General features: G+C 36.2%; 1 protein-coding gene across 1 annotated transcript in view; it reads left to right on the top strand.

Moving 5' to 3' along the window:
- The first annotated feature begins 519 nt into the window (after positions 1-519).
- The window catches only part of LOC101899755 (prion-like-(Q/N-rich) domain-bearing protein 25), a 67730-nt gene continuing 48169 nt past the window's right edge, over positions 520-20080 (top strand). The window contains exon 1 of the mRNA XM_059126549.1: positions 520-885. The gene's annotated coding sequence lies outside the window, so the exon portion shown is untranslated. The remainder of the gene's footprint in view (positions 886-20080) is intronic.

Raw genomic sequence — 20080 nt, 5'->3', positions numbered from 1 at the left:
CTATGTTCGCCCAAAAGTGGCAACGCTGATCGTACTGCGTGGCACTATGGACAATTGCTTCGAATAGATTGTTGGAGTATGTATGTGTGTGAGCATGTATCGTCAGTTAGATATCGTAACAGCACAGCATGTTGTCGATGTGGCTGTCGTACGACAAACACAATTAAAGAATGCCGCTATTGAGTGAAAGTTTTTGAACGTCATGTCAGTCGCTCTAAATGACTTTTTCGAAAAGGATGGACAGTTACAAATAAAACGGTTAATACAACGCGCGGTATCCAAACAAATGTAAATCGTCGGTTAATGAAAAATAGAAACATGAAAAAGTGAAAGGAAAATTTTGAAAATATTCGAAGGAAAACAAAAACAAAAAAACACCTCAAAGTGTATGGCAAAATTTTCAAAACAAATCTAATAGAAGTGTAATGAGAAATTTTTAATAAATTTTGAAGTGGTCGTTGTTTTGAAAAGTTAAAGTGAAACAGAGAAATTATTCATACTCAAATATATCATAAAAAATAAAGTGAAGTTTATTACGTTTACAAAAATTTCATGTACAGGTGGAAGATAATTTTCCCGGAAAAGTAAAAAAAGAAAACGGGGAAAACATAAATAACTACAAAGCACGTCATCACCGTCAGGAGACAACCCGCCGTACACATTCAACTGTGTCGTTATCCATTTAATTTTTTCCTTTTTTTTTTGGAAATTTTAATGAATATCGATTGAGAAGTAATAGCTCGACTATTTTAACATACACGGAATCCACTATCTATCGCCAGCACACAGACACAGACACATAATCGAACAATACAGGTGAAAAGGAATTCGTCCAGCGACAGGGAAAGTGTAGTGTAGGCACGTTATCCCTACCGAACCAGCAAGGTAAATCCAAAGCATACATATGGAAGAGTGAATATACACTAATGTGGTTCGTATTAACAGAGTTGTGTGGTTAATTTGAAAAAACAATTGGAGGTATAATCTCTAATTTGAAGGCATTATTTAATGTTTTCAATTCATTTGATATTTTTTAAAGATATTGTTAAATTTGCAATAATTTGGTGTCAAAAATATATATTACAACGTTCCAGGTTTGGACTATGTCGACCACTTCCTTCACTTCACATGATTTACGTGATTATTTAATGGAAAATATCGATGTATTGGGATGTGTAAAATTTACAGAAAAATTGAACATTTATTTCCAATTTTGTATGGAGGTACGAGAAGGGTGGGTCCATAAATTCCATATTCACATCAGATCTCTGGATGAGAGAAATATTTTGATATACCAAGTTTGTAAACAATTTCTGAGTGCAAACAAATTCTGAATTTTAAAGAAAATTGTGACCCTTTGAGGGGAGGTAACAGAAGGGTTATATTCACACCATATCTACTGTTGGAATAAATGTTGGGATGTGTGAAATTTGAACCGGATGCTTTTTTCGCATAGCATGAGCGTTTTGTTATTCAAAATTTTGACCCCATCTATACACCTGGTCTTGTGTTGGTAGGAATGTGAAGCTTAGAATGAATCGGATGCCTATTTCGTATTTTATGAGTGATATAATTATTCAAAATGTTGAACCAATGTCGGGGAGTTACCAGAAGTGCTCACGTCTATCCGTAATCCATAACATACAGGGTGAGATAAAAAACTGCAACAAATTTTTTAATTTTATTGAATGAAAGCAAAAAATGTCGGAAATAGCATCAAATGGAATAATAATTTTAGATTTGTTCGAATTGGCCACTTTTGGCACGAATTGTATCCTTCAAACGGCCAATAAAACCCTCACACGCCTCCCGAATGTTGCTCTGCCCGAATGAGAGCGGGGTAAAGCCATTAAAATTTCAAAAAGTGCAAGAACTTACACCGCAACAGAAAGAAAATAGATTCAAAAGAGCTAAAAAATGGGTTGGATTGGTCGAAAGTGGTGAACTGTCGAATTTGGTAATCTTCGATAAGAAAACAGTTTGTAAACAACATCAGAATAAATGCCGAATATTAACGCGAAAATATTCTGGAGGGTGTATTAAAGCCTTGGGCACGCAAACATTTTGGCCGCAGACATTGGACATTCCAACAGAACTCAGCCCCATCGCACTCAGCACGCGCCATCCAAGAATGGTTACAAAATGAATTTCCTCGGTTCCAGCGCACAAAGACCACCAAAATCTCCGGATACCAATCCGTTGGACTATTGTGTCTAGAGTATTTTGGAAAGCAAGGTTGGCACTAAAAAATACCAAAGTGTCGATCCCCTCAAGCAAGCGCTTCGCCGGGAATGGGCCAAAATACCGCAGAGCAACATTCGGGCAGCGTGTGACGGTTTCAGTGGCCATAATTCGTGCCAAAGGTTATCAATTCGCACAAATCTAAACTTATTCCAAAATTTGATGATATTTCCGACATTTTTTCTTTCTTTTTTAAGTGTTTTTCTCTTTCGAGACGAGCTTAATGATCTGAAATTTGCAGTGAAAAGGAAAGCCAGATAGACACTATCACACACTCACCACTATGCGACGCGTTTCGCCGTTGGTTAAGCGGCTCATCAGGCATATTTGATGTGGATGATGGCTTACAAGGGCCGTTCTCTGGAAAGTAGTATATATTTCGAACTTATTGCAAATTAGCATATGCGAATTATACACTAGAAACTCTCCAGGTTCGACTCAAGTTCTATTGGCAGATCTTTTTTCACAGCAACGTTTTTGTTTTTCATTCGATTGACGTTGGACTGTGTATTTTTTTAGACGTGAAGACATAGGGACGTAGACTTTTATGCTGATCACGAACACTTTGTGGTGTTCGAAAAGTACTAAAAACTAAATACTTTATTTTGCGCCAACGGAATGAACTAGAATTTTAAAATTCAGGGATGGAGTTAAGGATAGCTATAGCAAAGGGTTTTTGGAAATTCGAATTTTAAAGTTATGAAAAGTTGTAAAATAGATCTACATTTCTAAAATGGTTCCATTGGGTATTATGTGAACGGATAGTTCAAAAAATTTGGTATGACAATCAAGGTTGGAAAGTAAGTTTGATATATGAAGGTGATTTTGAAAATTTGTACCAAGTGTGCGAACTGTGATAAATGGTACTAAATCTGGAACAGTTTGGTTTAGTGTGAAAGGATGAAGCTGGAATTTTAAAATTTTGTATTGGGCTCCCGGTTAGCTGTAACTTTGTGGTAATGAGATGGTTTCGGAAATGTGCACTACAAGGGCACGAAAAGTACAAAATAGTACAATATTTGGTACAATTTGGTATTGGGTAACATACAGTGCTTAAAATCTGAAAATTGTTATTAGGGTCGCTGTTCATGTGTAGCCAAGATATAGGGAGGTGGTTTCAAAATGTGTACTATAATTGTACAATAAGCACTGAATGGAACTATATTTGGTATTGAGTGAAAGCATAGGAATCAAATTCTGAAATTTGATATTTAGATTATTGCTGTGATCTGTGCTTGAGATTTGGCGTTGGTTTGAAAATGCGTCCTATATTTGTTTGAAAAGTACTAAATGGTACTAAATTTGGTATTGCTTGAATAGGATACCTTATCCTAAAATTTGATATTCAGGTCACTGTTAGTATCTGGAATTCAGATATGGAGGTGGTTTTGGAAATATGTACCACAATTGTATGAAAAGTACCAAATGAGACCATATTTGGTATTGGGTGAATGTGTAGAGATAAAGAGATAGATTAATGATGTTACCTAAGCTTGAGATTTGGAGGTGGATTTGGAAATACGTCCTATATTTGTACGAAAAGTACTAAATTAATGTACTCAATGGTATTACATTTGGTATTGGGGGAAAAGATATAGCTGAAACCGTGAATGAAGGGGATTAACGTAATAAGGGGCTATGGGAAAATGTAGACCAAATTTATTCTCATATATGTATCTGAAAATTTGGGTTCCAATGCCCCTAACACACCCAAAAAATCTTAATTCTGTAGGCACAGTTATATGGGAGTTATATCAAAACGCCACTCGTCCGACAGCTGTTAAAATTATTCCAGTGAATTAATTTTATTGTTTACAAGCGTACAAAAGCATTTTGGTGAGAAATTTCCAGAAAAAATTTATTCGTGATGGAATTCAAGCGAGATAGTGTGATTTTTTTATATTTTTGGCTGAAAAACCACAAGTGGCTATCGTTAGAGCATTCCAGCATTTAAATGTGAATAAATCTTTTGTGTCTCGTATCATCGCTCGTTCCCGTGATACTGGTAGCTAGCCTGACGTCAAGGAAGTGGACGGAAGAAAACCACAACATCAGCAGAAATGGCTTGAAAAGTGAAGAACGAGTCGATCGAAACCCGCGTCGCATTGGCAGAAAAATAACACGTGATCTGAACACATTTGCAATATTCCATTTGGAAAATATTGAAAAATGAGCTTGAGGTAAAGTCATTGAAATTCCAAAAAGTGCAAAAACTTACACCGCGACAGAAAGAAAATAGACTCAAAAGAGCTAAAGAGTTGCTTCGCTTGGCCGAAAGTAGTGAACTGCCGAATTTGATTTCCTCCGATAAGAAAACATTCGTTGTCCAGCAGCTTGTAAACAAAACAAAATGATCGTGTTTACTTACCAAAGAGGTCAGCTGAAAATGTGCACCTTCGGTTGACCACCAGAACTCAAACGCCGGCCATGGTCATGGTGTGGGCCGCCATCCGCTTGTTTTAATCGACCGTGGCATCAGAATAAATGACGAATATTATAGCGAAAATATTCTGGAGGGTGTAATAAAGCCTTGGGAACCTAAACATTTTGTCCTCAGACCTTGGACATTCCAACAGGACTCAGCACGCGCCACCTAAGAATTGTTACAAAATGAGGTTCCTCACTTCATTTCCAGCACACAATGACCACCAAAATCTCCGGATACCAATCCGTTGGACTATTGTATCTGGAGTATTTTGGAAAGCAAGGTTGGCACTAAAAAATACCGAAGTGTCGATCACCTCAAGCAAGAGCTTCGCCGGGAATTTGCCAAAATACTGCGGAGCAACATTCAGGCAGCGTGTGACGGTTTCAGTGGCCGTTTGAAGGTCATAATTCGTGCCAACGGTGACAAATTCGAACAAATCTAAGCTAATTCTAAAATTTGATGCTATTTCCGACATTTTATGCTTTCATTCAATAAAATTAAAAAAAAAATCACCCCTAATGTGTCAATTTGGGTTACAATTGTCCCTAATGCACCCAAAAAGTCTTAATTCTATAGGCACAGTTATATGGGGGTTATATCAAAACGTAGATCTATATAGCCCATTTTAATACCGAAAGTCCTGCATAACTAACAAAAATAATAAAATAATAATAATAATAATAATATTTTATCCACCCACTTCATTTCGTTCGGCAGCTAGACGGATTTCCACAGACGGACGTGGTTAAATCGACATAAAATTTTAAGCTAATCAAGAATATATATTTTTATTGGGTCTAAAATTTAAAGAGCCAGGATTAGAGATAGTATATACCCCCATAATTTTTGGAAATTATATGTAAATAATAAAAGGATGCAATGGAGCAAAACAGATTTTTCCTGATTTTTCAATCTCTCCAGAGGTCACAATTATGGACAGATTTATGCGGAAATAGATGAATATACCATAAATTTTGTGCTAAAATACAAAATTGCCATTTAAATGCGAATATTTTTGATGTTGTTTTGTATTCCAATTGTAGCGAAATTTTGCAGAGTTGAGTTACTTCGGTTTACAGCCAAAATAACCCTTTTGCTTGAATTTAAGTGAAACTCAACAAAGTTATATTATTTTTTGTAATTTAGCCGGGAAGTAAATTTTAGCCTTAATCATATTCACGGTTGGATGAAAGTTGTGGAAGTTTTTATACAAAGTCGATTCCTATTGAAATTGTTAATAATGGGTCTAAATTTAGATATATCACCCCATAGGATGGGTTTTGGTACATAAGAACGAATTTCCCCAAAATCAAGTTTATCAATCAAGTTTTTATAAAAATCGGTCCAGGAATAGCCATAGCTCTCAAGAAATATCCACTAAAATGATTATACAATGATTTATGATTATAGAACTTCTGATACATCCTTGAAATATCTTTGGCAATTTTGTCTAGAAAAGATCAGATTGGAACATAATTCCTATGTAAATATCCTCATACGTAACGTTTATAGGTCACTAAAAGTTTATTTTTAGCCCAAATGCTAAAAAATACTGGTACACAATTGCTCCCAATCTTTGCAGGGATTGTGTTCAATATTAATAAAGAATAAACTACATTTAAGCTGAAGATTATAAAAGTAAATTTGTCATACCACCAATGACAGATGTTTTCAAAGGTTAACTCAAATTATTCCAAATAACCTGCATCTACATAATTCTTCCCACCTTAATGTCCAAATGGATGTTACGGTTTAAAAATGGATAACATATAGTTTATCTACATTTCTCTTCTTACAACTACTTTCATACCAACACAGGTAGGACGATTTATACATAGACAAATACATATGTAAAGAAATGGACAACTTTGTGGTATATACAAAATGGAAAACTATAAAGTTTAAGGTGAAACAAACTACGACCACAAGACCAAATCTCATGAAATTTGTAATGTCCACTTTGTTACTGGCATCGTTTTGGTTGGTGTTTCGGAAGTACTCCTATTTTCCCCAATAATATGTTGTGGCTAAAGAGAAAATAATGGAAATTTTGAGTTGTCTTTTTTTTTGTATTTCATATTCTTTCAATTCCATTTTGTGGTTTTTCTATTTTTTTTTTTTTTTTTGTTTTTTGGACTTTATTCCATTTTTAGGCAAAGATCAAAGTTCAGTGTTTGGAAAAGATTTCGTAGTGAATCCTTGCCCTCTTGCAAAGGTGCACAGAAATTAGATATGCAACAATGTTTTGTTGTTGCTTTATGTAGTTGCAAAAGGAATAGGGATGTGCAAAATTATGCAGATTTGAACATCTTGCAGTCGATGAATCTGAGATAGTGGCCAAATCCCTATGTGACGTCATTAATGGTCATTGCGCAAAATATATATATATATTTTTTTTTTTTTTGGACAAAGAAAAAAAGCAAAGCTTATTCAGTTCCGTATTTTCTATGCATAAAACATCTTCATCTTTATGAAGTATTTTGTTTGTAGAAAACGAATACGAAGATGTTTATCCACAGATTATCTATTCATAGACCTATTACAACTTTTCTTTGAATATAAGTCCTCTTAAAGCTTTTCCCATGGAAGACCCACTAAAGCTCTTCCATCCATAGAAGATATATTAGGGGCGTTTTACCAAACTGGCTGTGACTATTTTCTGTTCCTTGTAGATATATTTAAAATTTCTTGTCCATAAATAATCTTTTGAATCTCTTAGAACCTTAGAAGAGCTCCTGAATATATCTATAGCTATAGGACCTTTTTAAGCTATTTCATCCATATAAGGCCTTTTGTGGGCCCTTCATCTACTTGAAAACTCTTAAAGACCTTCCATCCAGTAAAGACCCATTAAAGGTTGTCCATCCAGAGGTTTAATAGATTGTCTATTGAAAAGGATGTAAATGGATATTCCAACTTTCTTTTATCCATAAAGCCTCTTCCATTCATGGGGCCTATTAAGAGTCTTTTTCTTATACTTAACATATTAAGGTTGTTTTCTATCTATACAAGATAAGATAAAAAACTGCAACAAAGTCAAAGACCATCATTTTTACATTTTTTTTTTTAATTTTATTGAATGAAAGCAAAAAATGTCGGAAATACCATCAAAATTTAAAATAAATTTAGATTTGTTCGAATCTGTCACCTTTCGCACGAATTATGGCCTTCATACGGTCAATGAAACCGTCACACTCTGCCCGAATGTTGCTCTGCGGTATTTTGGCCCATTTCCGTCAAAGCGCTTGCTTGAGGTGATCGACATTTCGGTATTTTTTTAGCGCCAACCTTGCTTTCCAAAATACACCAGACAGTAGTACAACGAATTGGTATCCGGCGATTTTGGTGGCCATTGTGCGCTGGAAATGAAGCGAGGAACCTAATTTTGTATACATTCTTGGATGGCGCGTGCTGAGTTCGATTGTGCTGAGTCCTGTTGGAATGTCCAAGGTCTGCGGCCAAAAAGTCTTTAATACACCTTCCAGAATATTTTCGCAATAATATTTGGCATTTATTCTGATGCCACGGTCGATTATACGATACAAGAGAAGAGCAACCATCGGCTGTTATGGCGGCCCACACCATGGCCGGCGCTTGAGTTCTGGTGGCCAACCGAAGGTGCACATTTTCAGCTGAACTTTTTGGCAAGTCAACACGATCGGATCATTTTGTTTGTTTACAACCAAATTCGGCAGTTCACCACTTTCGGTCAAGCAACTCTTTAGTTCTTCTGAGTCTATTTTCTTTCAGTTGCGGTGTAAGTTTTTGCACTTTTTGGAATTTCGATGGCATTACCCCGAGCTCATTTTCAATATTTGCCGAATGGAATATTGCGATATGTTCAGCTCATGGACCATTTTTCGGCCACTGCGACGAGGGTTTCGATCAAGTCGCTTCTTTACTTTTCGAACCGTTTCTGCTGATGTTAGTGTTTTCTTCCACCCAATTTCTTGACGTAGGGCTATGCTACCAGTTTCACGGTAACGATCGATGTTACGAGCCACAAAAGATTTATTCACATGTAAATGCTGGAGTGCTTAACGATAGCCTCTTGTGGTTTTCCAGCCAAATATAAAGAAATCACACTATCACGCATGAATTCCATCACGAATAAAATTTTTCTGGAAAATTGTCACCAAAATGCTTTTGTACGCTTGTAAACAATATAATGAGCTGTCACTGAAATAATTTTAACAGCTGTCGGACGAGTAGCTTAGAAATAACAACAGTCTGAAGTTGGTTGCAGTTTATAATCTCAACCTGTATAAGACACAAAGTCTGCAATACAAGGAAGACCTGTTAATGGTCTTCCGATTATTGAAATTCCATAAATGAACCTATGAAGGGTTCTCCTTCTAAGGAAGATTTATTAAGAATCTATCTTTCATAGATGTCATATCAAAAGTATTCCATCTATTGGCGACTTATTACAGGTCATCCATCAAGTCCATAAGGGCCTTCCATTCGTGGAAGACCTAATAACGGCCCACCATTAATTATACCCTCTGATATATGTCTATGTATCATCAATTGATACGGACAAAACGTGCCTCATCGAAATCATCGTTTTCGACCCTAGGTCAGTTTGGAAAAAGACCTTTTCAGGACATTTGGAGTCGATCTAGGTGTGTCCGTCCATCTGTCTGCCTATCTGGCTGGTGTGCACGATAACTCTCGAAGAGAGTATTCGATTTGGCCCTAAATTGGTACATCGTAATACTATTGTCAAACTTAGATTAAGTTCGGAGATGGACAGTACCGGTTCACTTTTTCTGGTACTTCCCACAAAAATGGTAAAATCTTTCAAAATAAATATTTTATCTCTAGAACCAGAAAGGGCAATATCTTCTTACTCCATCAAGTACCTCCCTCCAAAGGGTCAAAATGTTGACCCTTAGAAATTGTAAAAGAAGAGTCCAATTATCTTCAATTTTCGTACACCTCAATACTTCTAACAACACAAGATCTGGCGAAAAGATGAGATGGGTCTACTCCGTCTGCTACCTCTCCCATAACAAGTCAAAATTTTGAATAACCACGCGACATGAACACCCGATTCCTTTAAAACTCGGCACATCCCAATACTTCTATTAACACAAAATCTAGTGTGAAGATGGAGTATATCGGACCACTCGTTCAGGCACCTCTCCCACAACGGGAGACAATTTTAACTCTAATAAAATGTGAAATAATCATTCGATTTTTATACCCTCTACCCTAAGTTTGTCATTCCGTTTGTAACACCTCAAAATATACATTATACACCCCACATCAGCATAAAATTCTATGTCAATTTAGCGATGTCCGTCCGTCTGTCCGTCTGTGGAAATCACTCTAGCTTCGGAACGAAATGAAGTAGATTGATAAAATTTTACTCAAATGTAAATTGCAGGCATACCTTTGGTATTGAAAATGGGCCATGTAAGTCTACGTTTTGGTATAGCCTCCCGATATTCGGTATCTTGATCATTTTAGCGACATTATTCGCCGGAATTGTTTCAAATTTGTTATTTGAAATTCGAAATGGATACTACAGCCTAAGACAGAAAATTGTCTGTGCAGGTCCACGTCTTCGTATAGTGCCTCCCAATATTTGGTACTTAGTTGATTTTAGCAACATTATTCACCGGAATTGTTTAAAATTTGTTATTTGAAAATTCGTAATGGATACTACAGGCTTAAGCAAAAAATTGCCTGTGCAGGTCTACGTCTTTCCGATATTCGGTGTTTTGATGATTTTAGTTACATTATTCACCGGAATTGTTTAAAATGTGTTATTTGAATTCCGTAATGGATACTACAGCCTAAGACAGAAAGTTGTCTGTGCAGGTCCCCGTCTTCGTATAGCCCCCATACAACGGTACCTCACGATATTCGGTATCTTGATGATTTTAGCTACATTACTCACCCATTTTTTTTTCAAGTTTCGCATTTGAATATTGCGATGGCTTATGACAAAAGTTACCTATGCATGTCAATGTCGTTGTATAGACCCCAAAATAACAGCTACATTCGGTATTTTTAAGATTTTTACAGAATTTTTAACGGATTTTATTGTTTTTGAGAATTGCCAAATTCATTCCAAATAGTGGAGGGTATTCAAAGTTTGGCCCGGCCGAAATTAAAACTTTTTTACTTCTTTTAATTTCACAAATAGCAATATTTGACTGACTGATACTTTTTAACTTGTTTTTGTCCAATTAAGGGTCTTCCATTCCTGGGGAACCATTTAAGGTCTTCCATCCCTAGAAGACGTATTAAAGTTCTCATCTAAATAAAAGATCTATTGAGGATCTTCCATCCTTTTAAAGGACTTTCATAGATAATTGACCTTACATAGAGGACTTGTTACAGATCTTCCATTCATAGGAGACCGTTTACAGTTTTTATACCCTCCACCTTGGAAAGGAGGGTATATTAACATTGTCATTCCGTTTGTAACATCCCTAAATATTCGTTTTAGACCCCATAAAGTATATATATTCATAATCAGCATAAAATTCTAAGTCGATTTAACGATGTCCGTCTGTCTGTCTGTCCGTCTGTCTGTCTGTCTGTCTGTCTGTCCGTCTGTCTGTTGAAATCACGATACAGCCCACATTATTTGACGTAGAGCTCCGAAATTTAGCAGAGCTATTTGCATTGTGTCTAGGATGGTTGGTATTGAAAATGAGATATATCGGTCCACGTTCTGGTATAGTCCCCATATAACGGTACCTCCCGATATTCGGTATTTTGATGATTTATGCCACATTTTTTCACGGATTTGTCTTAAAATTGGTATTTGTAGGTCATAGCGGGTCCCTGAGCGTGTGGCAAAACATTGCATGTATAGGTCCACGTTGTGGTATAGCCCCCATATAAAGGTACCTCCCGATATTTAGTATTTTAGTTTTTTTTTTACCACATTTTTTCAACGATTTGTCTAAAAATTGGTATTTGTGGGTCATAATGGTTTCCAGCTCCGGTGGCGGAACATTGCATGTATGGGTCCATAATTTGGTATAGTCCCCATATAACGGTACCTCCCGATATTCGGTATTTTGATGATTTATGACACATTTTTTCACAGATTTGTCTTAAAATTGGTATTTGTAGGTCATAGCGGGTCCCTGAGCGTGTGGCAAAACATTACATGTATAGGTCCACGTTGTGGTATAGCCCCCATATAAAGGTACCTCCCGATATTTAGTATTTTAATTTTTTTACCACATTTTTTCACGGATTTGTCTGAAAATCGGTATTTGTTGGTCATAATGGGTTCCAGCTCCGGTGGCGAAACATTGTAATTATAGGTCCACGTTTTGGTATAGCCCCCATATAACGGTACCTCCCGATATTCGGTAATTTGACGATTTTTGCCACATTTTTTCAGGGATTTGTTCGAAAATTGGTATTTGTTGGTCATAATTGGTTCCAGCTTCGGTGGCGAAACATTGCATGCATGGGTCCATGATTTGATATAGCCCCCATATAACGGTACCTCCCGATATTCGGTATTTTGATGGTTTTTGCCACATTTTTTCACTGATTTGTCTAAAAATTGGTATTTGTGGGTCATAATGGGTTCCAGCTCCGGTGGCGAAACATTGTAATTATAGGTCCACGTTTTGGTATAGCCCCCATATAACGGTACCTCCCCATAATCGGCATTTTAATGGTTTTTGCCGCATTTCTTCTAATGTTTCTTTTACCCTAAGGTGGAGGGTATTAAAAGTTTGGCCCGGCCGAACTTAATGTTTTTTTACTTGTTTTTTTCATATAAGACATTCAAAGATTTTCCATCAATGATCCTCAATTGATAGCAGGAAAACCTTAATATATTTTAAATTTTGTTACAATTTTATTTCTCTAAAAATCCCTAGATTCTCTTAACATCAAACTTTAAACCTTTAAGAATCCTTTGACATCTTCATATTGGACCCTTAAGAATTTTTCCATATCTAGGGCATACTCCGCAAAGGAAGGTTTGGTAAGATTCCGCGAAAAATGCTGGCCTTGTTGGTATTTGTCTGACCTTTAATATTTAACATGCAAACTACAAATAGAAATATATACAAAAACAACAAAAAATAGACAACAAGAACAGCTATTGTTTTGAAATTTCAAGTGGGGGGGGGATGTAGAAATATCAAGTTGTTCAAGAGCTCTACAATAAACTTGCTCGCCATCGAAAATAAAAATAAAAAAGCCATATTCAAAACACAATAAAATAATTTCATGCAAATGAAATGAAAACCGAAGAGGAGATACATATACATATACACACACACATATAAACATACCCACATATATGGACATGTATTTACGTCCTTTACACACGGAAATGAACAAACCAAAAATCTCAAATATTCCGCTGTGGCCTTTTTTGAGAGTCGTGCCCATTTTGTACAACATTTACTTTGTGGCCACCCCGGTGAACTCTTCACAGCAACTCCAATGGCATAGATAGAGTTTTCAAATCGAAATTCCATAACATAATGGACGAGCTGCTAGCACGTCATCCATTTGTATTTTTACATTGGCCAGGGTCATTTTCGAAACTCGCCATTCGTTTTATTGGTTTTAAAACGAAAAAAAAGAAAAACAGAACGTAATTAAATTGGTGTGTGTTTCATTTTCTCCCTTTAAGGGTTTGGTTAATTTTATTTCATTTTTTTTGTCGTCCTCTCTTTCTCTGCCCCAAAAAGGACTCTCCATATAAACATTGTCGATAATTAAATATTTTCTGGCGCTGACTTTTAACATTCGTCCCGTCCGACATACACATTTGTCCACGAACAAGCGAATGGTGGATGAATGACCGATTGTTAGGACAACAGAACAAATATTTAAACGTTTTAATCACACAGCCTATATGTTCGGTACAATATAACAACATTAGAGTGTAATGGAATTTCTAAATACTAAAAATAGGTTGTAATCGGGGCGCACCTACTGTGTTTTATATTTACAAGCAAGAAAACATTAAAAGTATGACCTATATAAACAATTGACAACTCCCCTCCTCCCACCGTAAAGAAAAGGAATTGAAATATGATACTAACTGGAAAGTTTCCGCTACTTCGTCATCAAAAAATTCAGCTTAAAATTTTAGATTCGTTCCACCAATTTGTGCTAGGCCTTGTTAGCACTCAAATTGCACAATTTCATACATTTTCAATACCACCTCCATATATGAGCCGCAGACACCAACAGTGACCCCAATATCAAATTTCAGAACTTCAGCTTTATCCCTTCACCTAATACCACATTTAATGAAATTTAGTACTCATATCCAAAACAAATCAGCGATTCAAAGTTAGTACCATTTTCTACTTTTTGAAAAAATATGGTACGTATTTACAAAGCCACCACAAGATATCCAAAGAGACCTCAAAATTATAAAATTTCGGGATTCCATTCAGTACCAAATGTAGTAACATTTAGTACTTTTCGTATAATTTTAGTACACATTTGCCAAACAGTTCCATATTTTCCAAAATTTCACAGTTTCAGTGCTATCCCTAATACCATTACCAAATTTAGTACCATTTAGTACCTTTCGTACAATAAAAATACATACTTCTAAAGCGACCTTCATATGTCAGGGCTACACATGAACAGCGACACTTATACAACATATCAACTTTAATTCTCTTACCTACCACTAACAGGTATCCCGATACCAAAACTTCGAAATTCCAACCCTTAATTTTTCCCAATTTAGTACAATTCGAACAATTATGGTGCACATTTCCAAAAAAAAACCTTCATATCTCAATTTCAGATACCAACAGAGACCTTAATATCAAATCCTTAATGACTTCTTTTCTAACAACTATAGTACGCATTTCCGAATCTACTTTAAAATCTCAACCTCAGATACCAACAGTTATCTAAATATAAAATTTCGAAATTGTATTGTATTCTCTTCACCCAATGCCAAATAAAGTACTATTTAGTACTTTTCGTACAATTACAGTACACATTTCCAATACCACCTCTTTATCACAAACCTACTAGCAACGGGGACCCCTATGCACAATTTCAAAATGTCAGCTTCTTCCGTTCAAACTAAATCAAACGGGTCCAAATTTAGTACCATTTAGTACACATAGTATACATGAATTTCCAAAGCTTCCTACATACCCCAATCCTATACTCCCGCAGTAATCCTAATTCCAAATTTCAGAGCTTCAGCTCTATCGTTTCACCCTATACCACATTTAGTACATTTTAGTACAAATTTACAAAACTAGCTCTATATCCCAATTCTACATTCCGATAGTATTTTTATTTCCAAATTTCAGGATAACAGCTCATTTTAATTCAAATTTCCAAAACTAGCTCCATATCCCAATCCTACACTCCGATAATATTTTTATTTTCAAATTTCAGGATAACAGCTCTATTAAGTACCATTTATTACCAATCCAAATTTAACCAAATTTAGTACACATAAGTACGAATTTCTAAAGCGTACTATATACCCTAATCTTACACTCCCACAGTAATCCCATTTCCAAATTTTCAGTATTCCATCCTTTCGGTTGGCCTAAATACAAAATGTACCAAAATTTTACATCATATAGTGCAGATAAGTACGATTTTCCAAATTTCCTACATAGCCCAATCCTACACTCCAGCAGTAATTTTTAATCCAAATTTCAGAATTCCAGCTCGGTTTGTTCACCTTAATTCAAATTGTACCGAATTTAGTACATTTTAATACATATAAGTACAAATTTCCAAAACTAACTCCACATTCCAAACCTATACTCCGACAGAATTCTCATAACCAAATTTCAGGATAACAACTGTTTTAGTTTACAAAAATCAAAATTTTACCAAATTTAGTACCATATGTGTCCTAAATAAGAACGAATTTTCAAAGCTCCCTATATACCCTAATCCTACACTCCCACAGTAATCCCAATTCTAAATATCAGAAATCCAGGTCCATCGTTTCACACAAATCCAAATTGTACCAAATTTAGTACATATCTGTATAAAATTCCAAAACTACCTCATATCCCGATTCCCCACTCCGACAGTAATCTGATTTCCAAATTTCAGGATAACAGCTCAATGGGTTCACCCAAATCCTAATTGTAACAAATGTATTACCATTTAGTACACATAAGTACGAATTTCCAAATCTTCCTATATACCCCCACAATGCAAGAGTTATCTTATTTTCAAATTTCAGCATTCCAGTTCATATCACCCAAATCGAAATTATAGTTATTTACAAATGCCAGGATTCCAAATCTATCTCACAATTTTTTAATTATATCAAATTAAGTACCATTTAGAACGCATAATTACGAATTTCCAAAACCACCTAAATAGCTCAGTCCTTCAATGCAATATTTATCTTATTTCCAAATGACAGCACTCCAGCTCCACAGATTCACCCAAATCGAAACTTAGTACAATTAAGTACTTTACGTGCATATGAGTACACATTTCCAAATCTCATCCCTACATTCCGCCATTTCAGGATTCCAGCTTCATCAATTTTCCTAAATTCAAACTGAACTAAAATTAGTGTCGTTTAGTACTTTTCCTATACATGAATGAACACTTCCAAAACTACCACCATATATCGACCCTACTGCCCAACCCATTCCAAATTCCAAGTTTTTAATTTTAACCGTTCACATTATACGAAATGGTAGCGAACGCTTCCTTTACAATTATGAAGCTTTAATACTTTTCGTGGACATGGAACACATTTCGAAAACTACCTCCATACCCCATCCCTACACTCCGCCATTAACATTAATTCCAAATTTCAGGATTCCAGCTTCATCCATTTCCCCAAATTCAAATTGTTTCAAATTTAGTGTCGTTTAGTACTTTTCCTATACATGAGTGCACATTTTCAAAACTACCTACTTACATCGACTCTACTCCTCAACCTTTATTCCCATTCTAAATTTCAAGTTTTTAACTTTAACCGTTCACATTATACGAAATGGTACCTACTGTAGCATATTTTAGTACTTTTCGCACACTTGTAGAGCGAGTTTCCTAAAATCCTTTGGAACATTCATCAGTGATCCTCATTAAAATTTGGATCGTCAAATGCAAAGGGTACCATATTTAGTAACGTTTAGTACTTTTTGTACCGTTTAGTACCAATTTCCAAAAACCCCGCCTTATCTGAAACATTCGGACCAAGAGTGGACTTCACCCAAAATTTCAAGATTATAGCTTTAGCTTTTTCGTCTGGGTGTTAATGAATCTGTAAGTCAACCAGCCAGCTGTGCTGTGAACTCAACTGACATTTTTGTGGATTTAGGTCTGTCCGTCTCAAACTTATGTTGTCATTTAGTTTGTAAGTATTCAAAATCTTCGCTAGAGATCCCATATGTATTCCGGATCAAAGTAGAATTATATGCCGATTAGATTTTGTCCCTGGCGACAATAAAGATCGCAATATTTATAGCCTACACCACATAGTGGTAAGGGTATTATGTCTTTGTGCATTTATTTGTAACATGGAGCAGGAGACGAGATAGACCCATAGTTCCATTTGAGGATCTTCATAGAATCACTTTCTGAGTCGATTTATACTTAATTGTGCACCAAATGGCCAATATCAGTCCAAATGACCTGAATTTTGATACATCCGACCAAATTACATCAAATTTGGTGAAAATCGGTTCAGATACAGCTATAGATCCCATATGTATGTCTTATCTGATGTGGGCTTTCAAGTCCCTCACAAGAGCAATATGCACTCCACACCAATAATCTTTGGTTCCAGATATCAGATACAGCTCAAAAGTAAATGCTTCAAAATTTCAGATTGAGATATAGCTTCCATATATATCTTCAACCGTTTTCAGGTTTTACAGGGTGTGATAAAAAAAAGCTGCAACAGAGTCATAATTTTTACTTTTTTTAAATTCTATTGAATGAAAACAAAAATGTCGGAAATAGCATCAAATTTTAGAATACGTTTAGATTTGTTCGAATTGGTCCCCTTGCCACGAATTATGGCCTTCAAACGGCAAATGAAACCATCACACGCTGTCCGAATGTTGCTCTGCCGCATTTTGGTCCATTCCCGGCGACAAATATAGCTATAGCTCCCATATATATGTTTCATCCGATTTGGTGTTAAAGTCCCTCATATTCGTAATATGCACTCCGCAACAATGATATTTGATATCGGGCATCAGATAATGCTCGAAAAAATCCCTGCTAACTTTTATCCAGATCTGTTCAGATTTTATATAGCTTCGAATTATATCTTCATTCGATTTTACTGTTATAGCTAACCATATATGTAATATCAGCCAAGATTGATTAAATTTTTTTATATTCAACCAAATTTTACCATTTGGTGAAATGTACATTTCGGTGCATATTTTGCTATATCTCCATGATCAAATTGCTTTCCTTCGATGTATGTATTTAAAATTTGGTCGCACTATGATTTCTTTAGTTCGTTTACTATATTCAATTTACTCTTTAAAAACGGTTCATCCCATTTCACACACTCACTACACACACACATGTAGGTTCTCTATATCTTAATACACACACATCGGTCTAGTGATTGTTTGTTCAATACAAACAAACACTGCGACATGCTTGGGACATGTGTCCACCTTTACTTTGGAAAACAAATAAAAAGGCGTTGTTATTTTGACCTACTCACGATTCTTAAATATTAGAAAAGGTTATGGCCGATATGTTGTCTCACTCTCCATCTAGCTACCTCTTCCGCTTTTTGTAAAAATTAACCACAAATATTTGCATTGCCGTTTGTGTACAAAATTAAATTTTTAGTGAAAAAAAAAGAAAATTCAAACAAATAAAAAAATCTACTGCCAATTGTATTTTTAGACTTGAAAATAAATGAGACACCCACAAATAGATCGCATGGCCTTGAATTTTATAGGTGTATATTCCCATCATTTAAAATGCACAGGTTGTCTTCCATGCACAGATACATCTGTACGAGTATGTCTACCATGTGATTCCAACTTAATAAGCCTGTTTGTCGATTTATTGTTGTTTGTTGGGAAATAAGATATTCACGTGTGGTGTGTCAGGGCGTATGACCATAGTGGTACATTGGTGCGTATGATTGGTGGCATAATGTATACCACAAGTGTCGACAGTTTGTAATTTGTGAGAATTGAAAGAGAAAAAGATGCAGGATTGTGCATGGACTTGTACTGGCCTCTGGAGAGATACAGGGTGAGATGAAATAACTGCAACCAACTTCGGACTGCTCTCACTTCCAAGTCACTCGTCCGACAGCTGTTAAAATTATTCCACTGACAGCTCATAATATTGTTTACGAACGTACAAAAGCACTTTAGTGAGAATTTTCCAGAAAAACAGTTATTCGTGATGGAATCCAAGGGTGATAGTGTGGCTGGAAAAACACAAGTGGCTATCGTTAGAGCACTCCAGCATTTAAATGTGAATAAATATGTGCCCCGTACCATCGCTCGTTACCGTGATAGTGGTAGCGTAGCCCGACATCAAGGAAGTAGACGGAAGAAAACATAAAGATCAGCAGAAATGGTTCCAAAAGCAAGGAAGCGACTTGATCGAAACCCGCCTCGCCGTGACCAAAAAGGCTCGTGAGCTGAACATATCGCAATATTTCATTCGGCAAATGTTAAAAAATGAAAATAAACTCAAAAGAGCAAAAGAGTTGGTTCGCTTGATCGAAAGTGGTGAACTGCCGAATTTGGTTTTCTCCGATGAGAAAACATTCGTTGTCCAGCAATATGTAAACAAACAAAATGATCGTGTTAACTTGCCAAAGAGGTCAGCTGAAAATGTGCCCCTACGGTTGGACACCAGAACTCAAGTGGCGGCCATGGTGATGGTGTGGGCCGTCATAACAGCCAATGGTCGCTCTCTGCTCGTATTAATCGACCGTGACCGTCAGAATAAATGCCGCATATTATCGCGAAAATATTCTGGAGGGTGTATTAAAGCCTTGGGCACGCAAACATTTTGGCCGCAGACCTTGGACATTCCAACAGGACCCAGCACAATCGCAGTCAGCACGCGCCACCCAAGAATGATTACAAAATGAGGTTCCTCGCTTTATTTCCAGCACACAAGGGCCACCAAAATCTTCGGATACCAATCCGTTGGACTATTGTGTCTGGAGTATTTTGGAAAGCTAGGTTGGCACAAAAAATTACCAAAGTGTCGATCACCTGAAGAAGCGCTTCGCCGGGAATGGGTTAAAATGTAGCATATCAAACTTTCGGGCAGCGTGTGACGTTTTCATTGGCCGTTTGAATGCCATAATTCGTGCCTAAGGTGACCAATTCGAACAAATCTAAACTTATTCTAATATTTGATGCTATTTCCGACATTTGTTGCTTTCATTCAATAAATTTCAAAAAATAAGTGTAAGAATTATGGCGTTTGACTTTGTTG

This window comes from Musca domestica, unplaced genomic scaffold, assembly GCF_030504385.1.
Source record: "Musca domestica strain aabys unplaced genomic scaffold, Musca_domestica.polishedcontigs.V.1.1 4, whole genome shotgun sequence".
Classification (NCBI taxonomy): Eukaryota; Metazoa; Arthropoda; class Insecta; order Diptera; family Muscidae; genus Musca; species Musca domestica.
The sequence above is the reverse complement of the archived record's forward strand: the minus strand, read 5'-3'. Positions and strand labels throughout refer to the sequence as shown.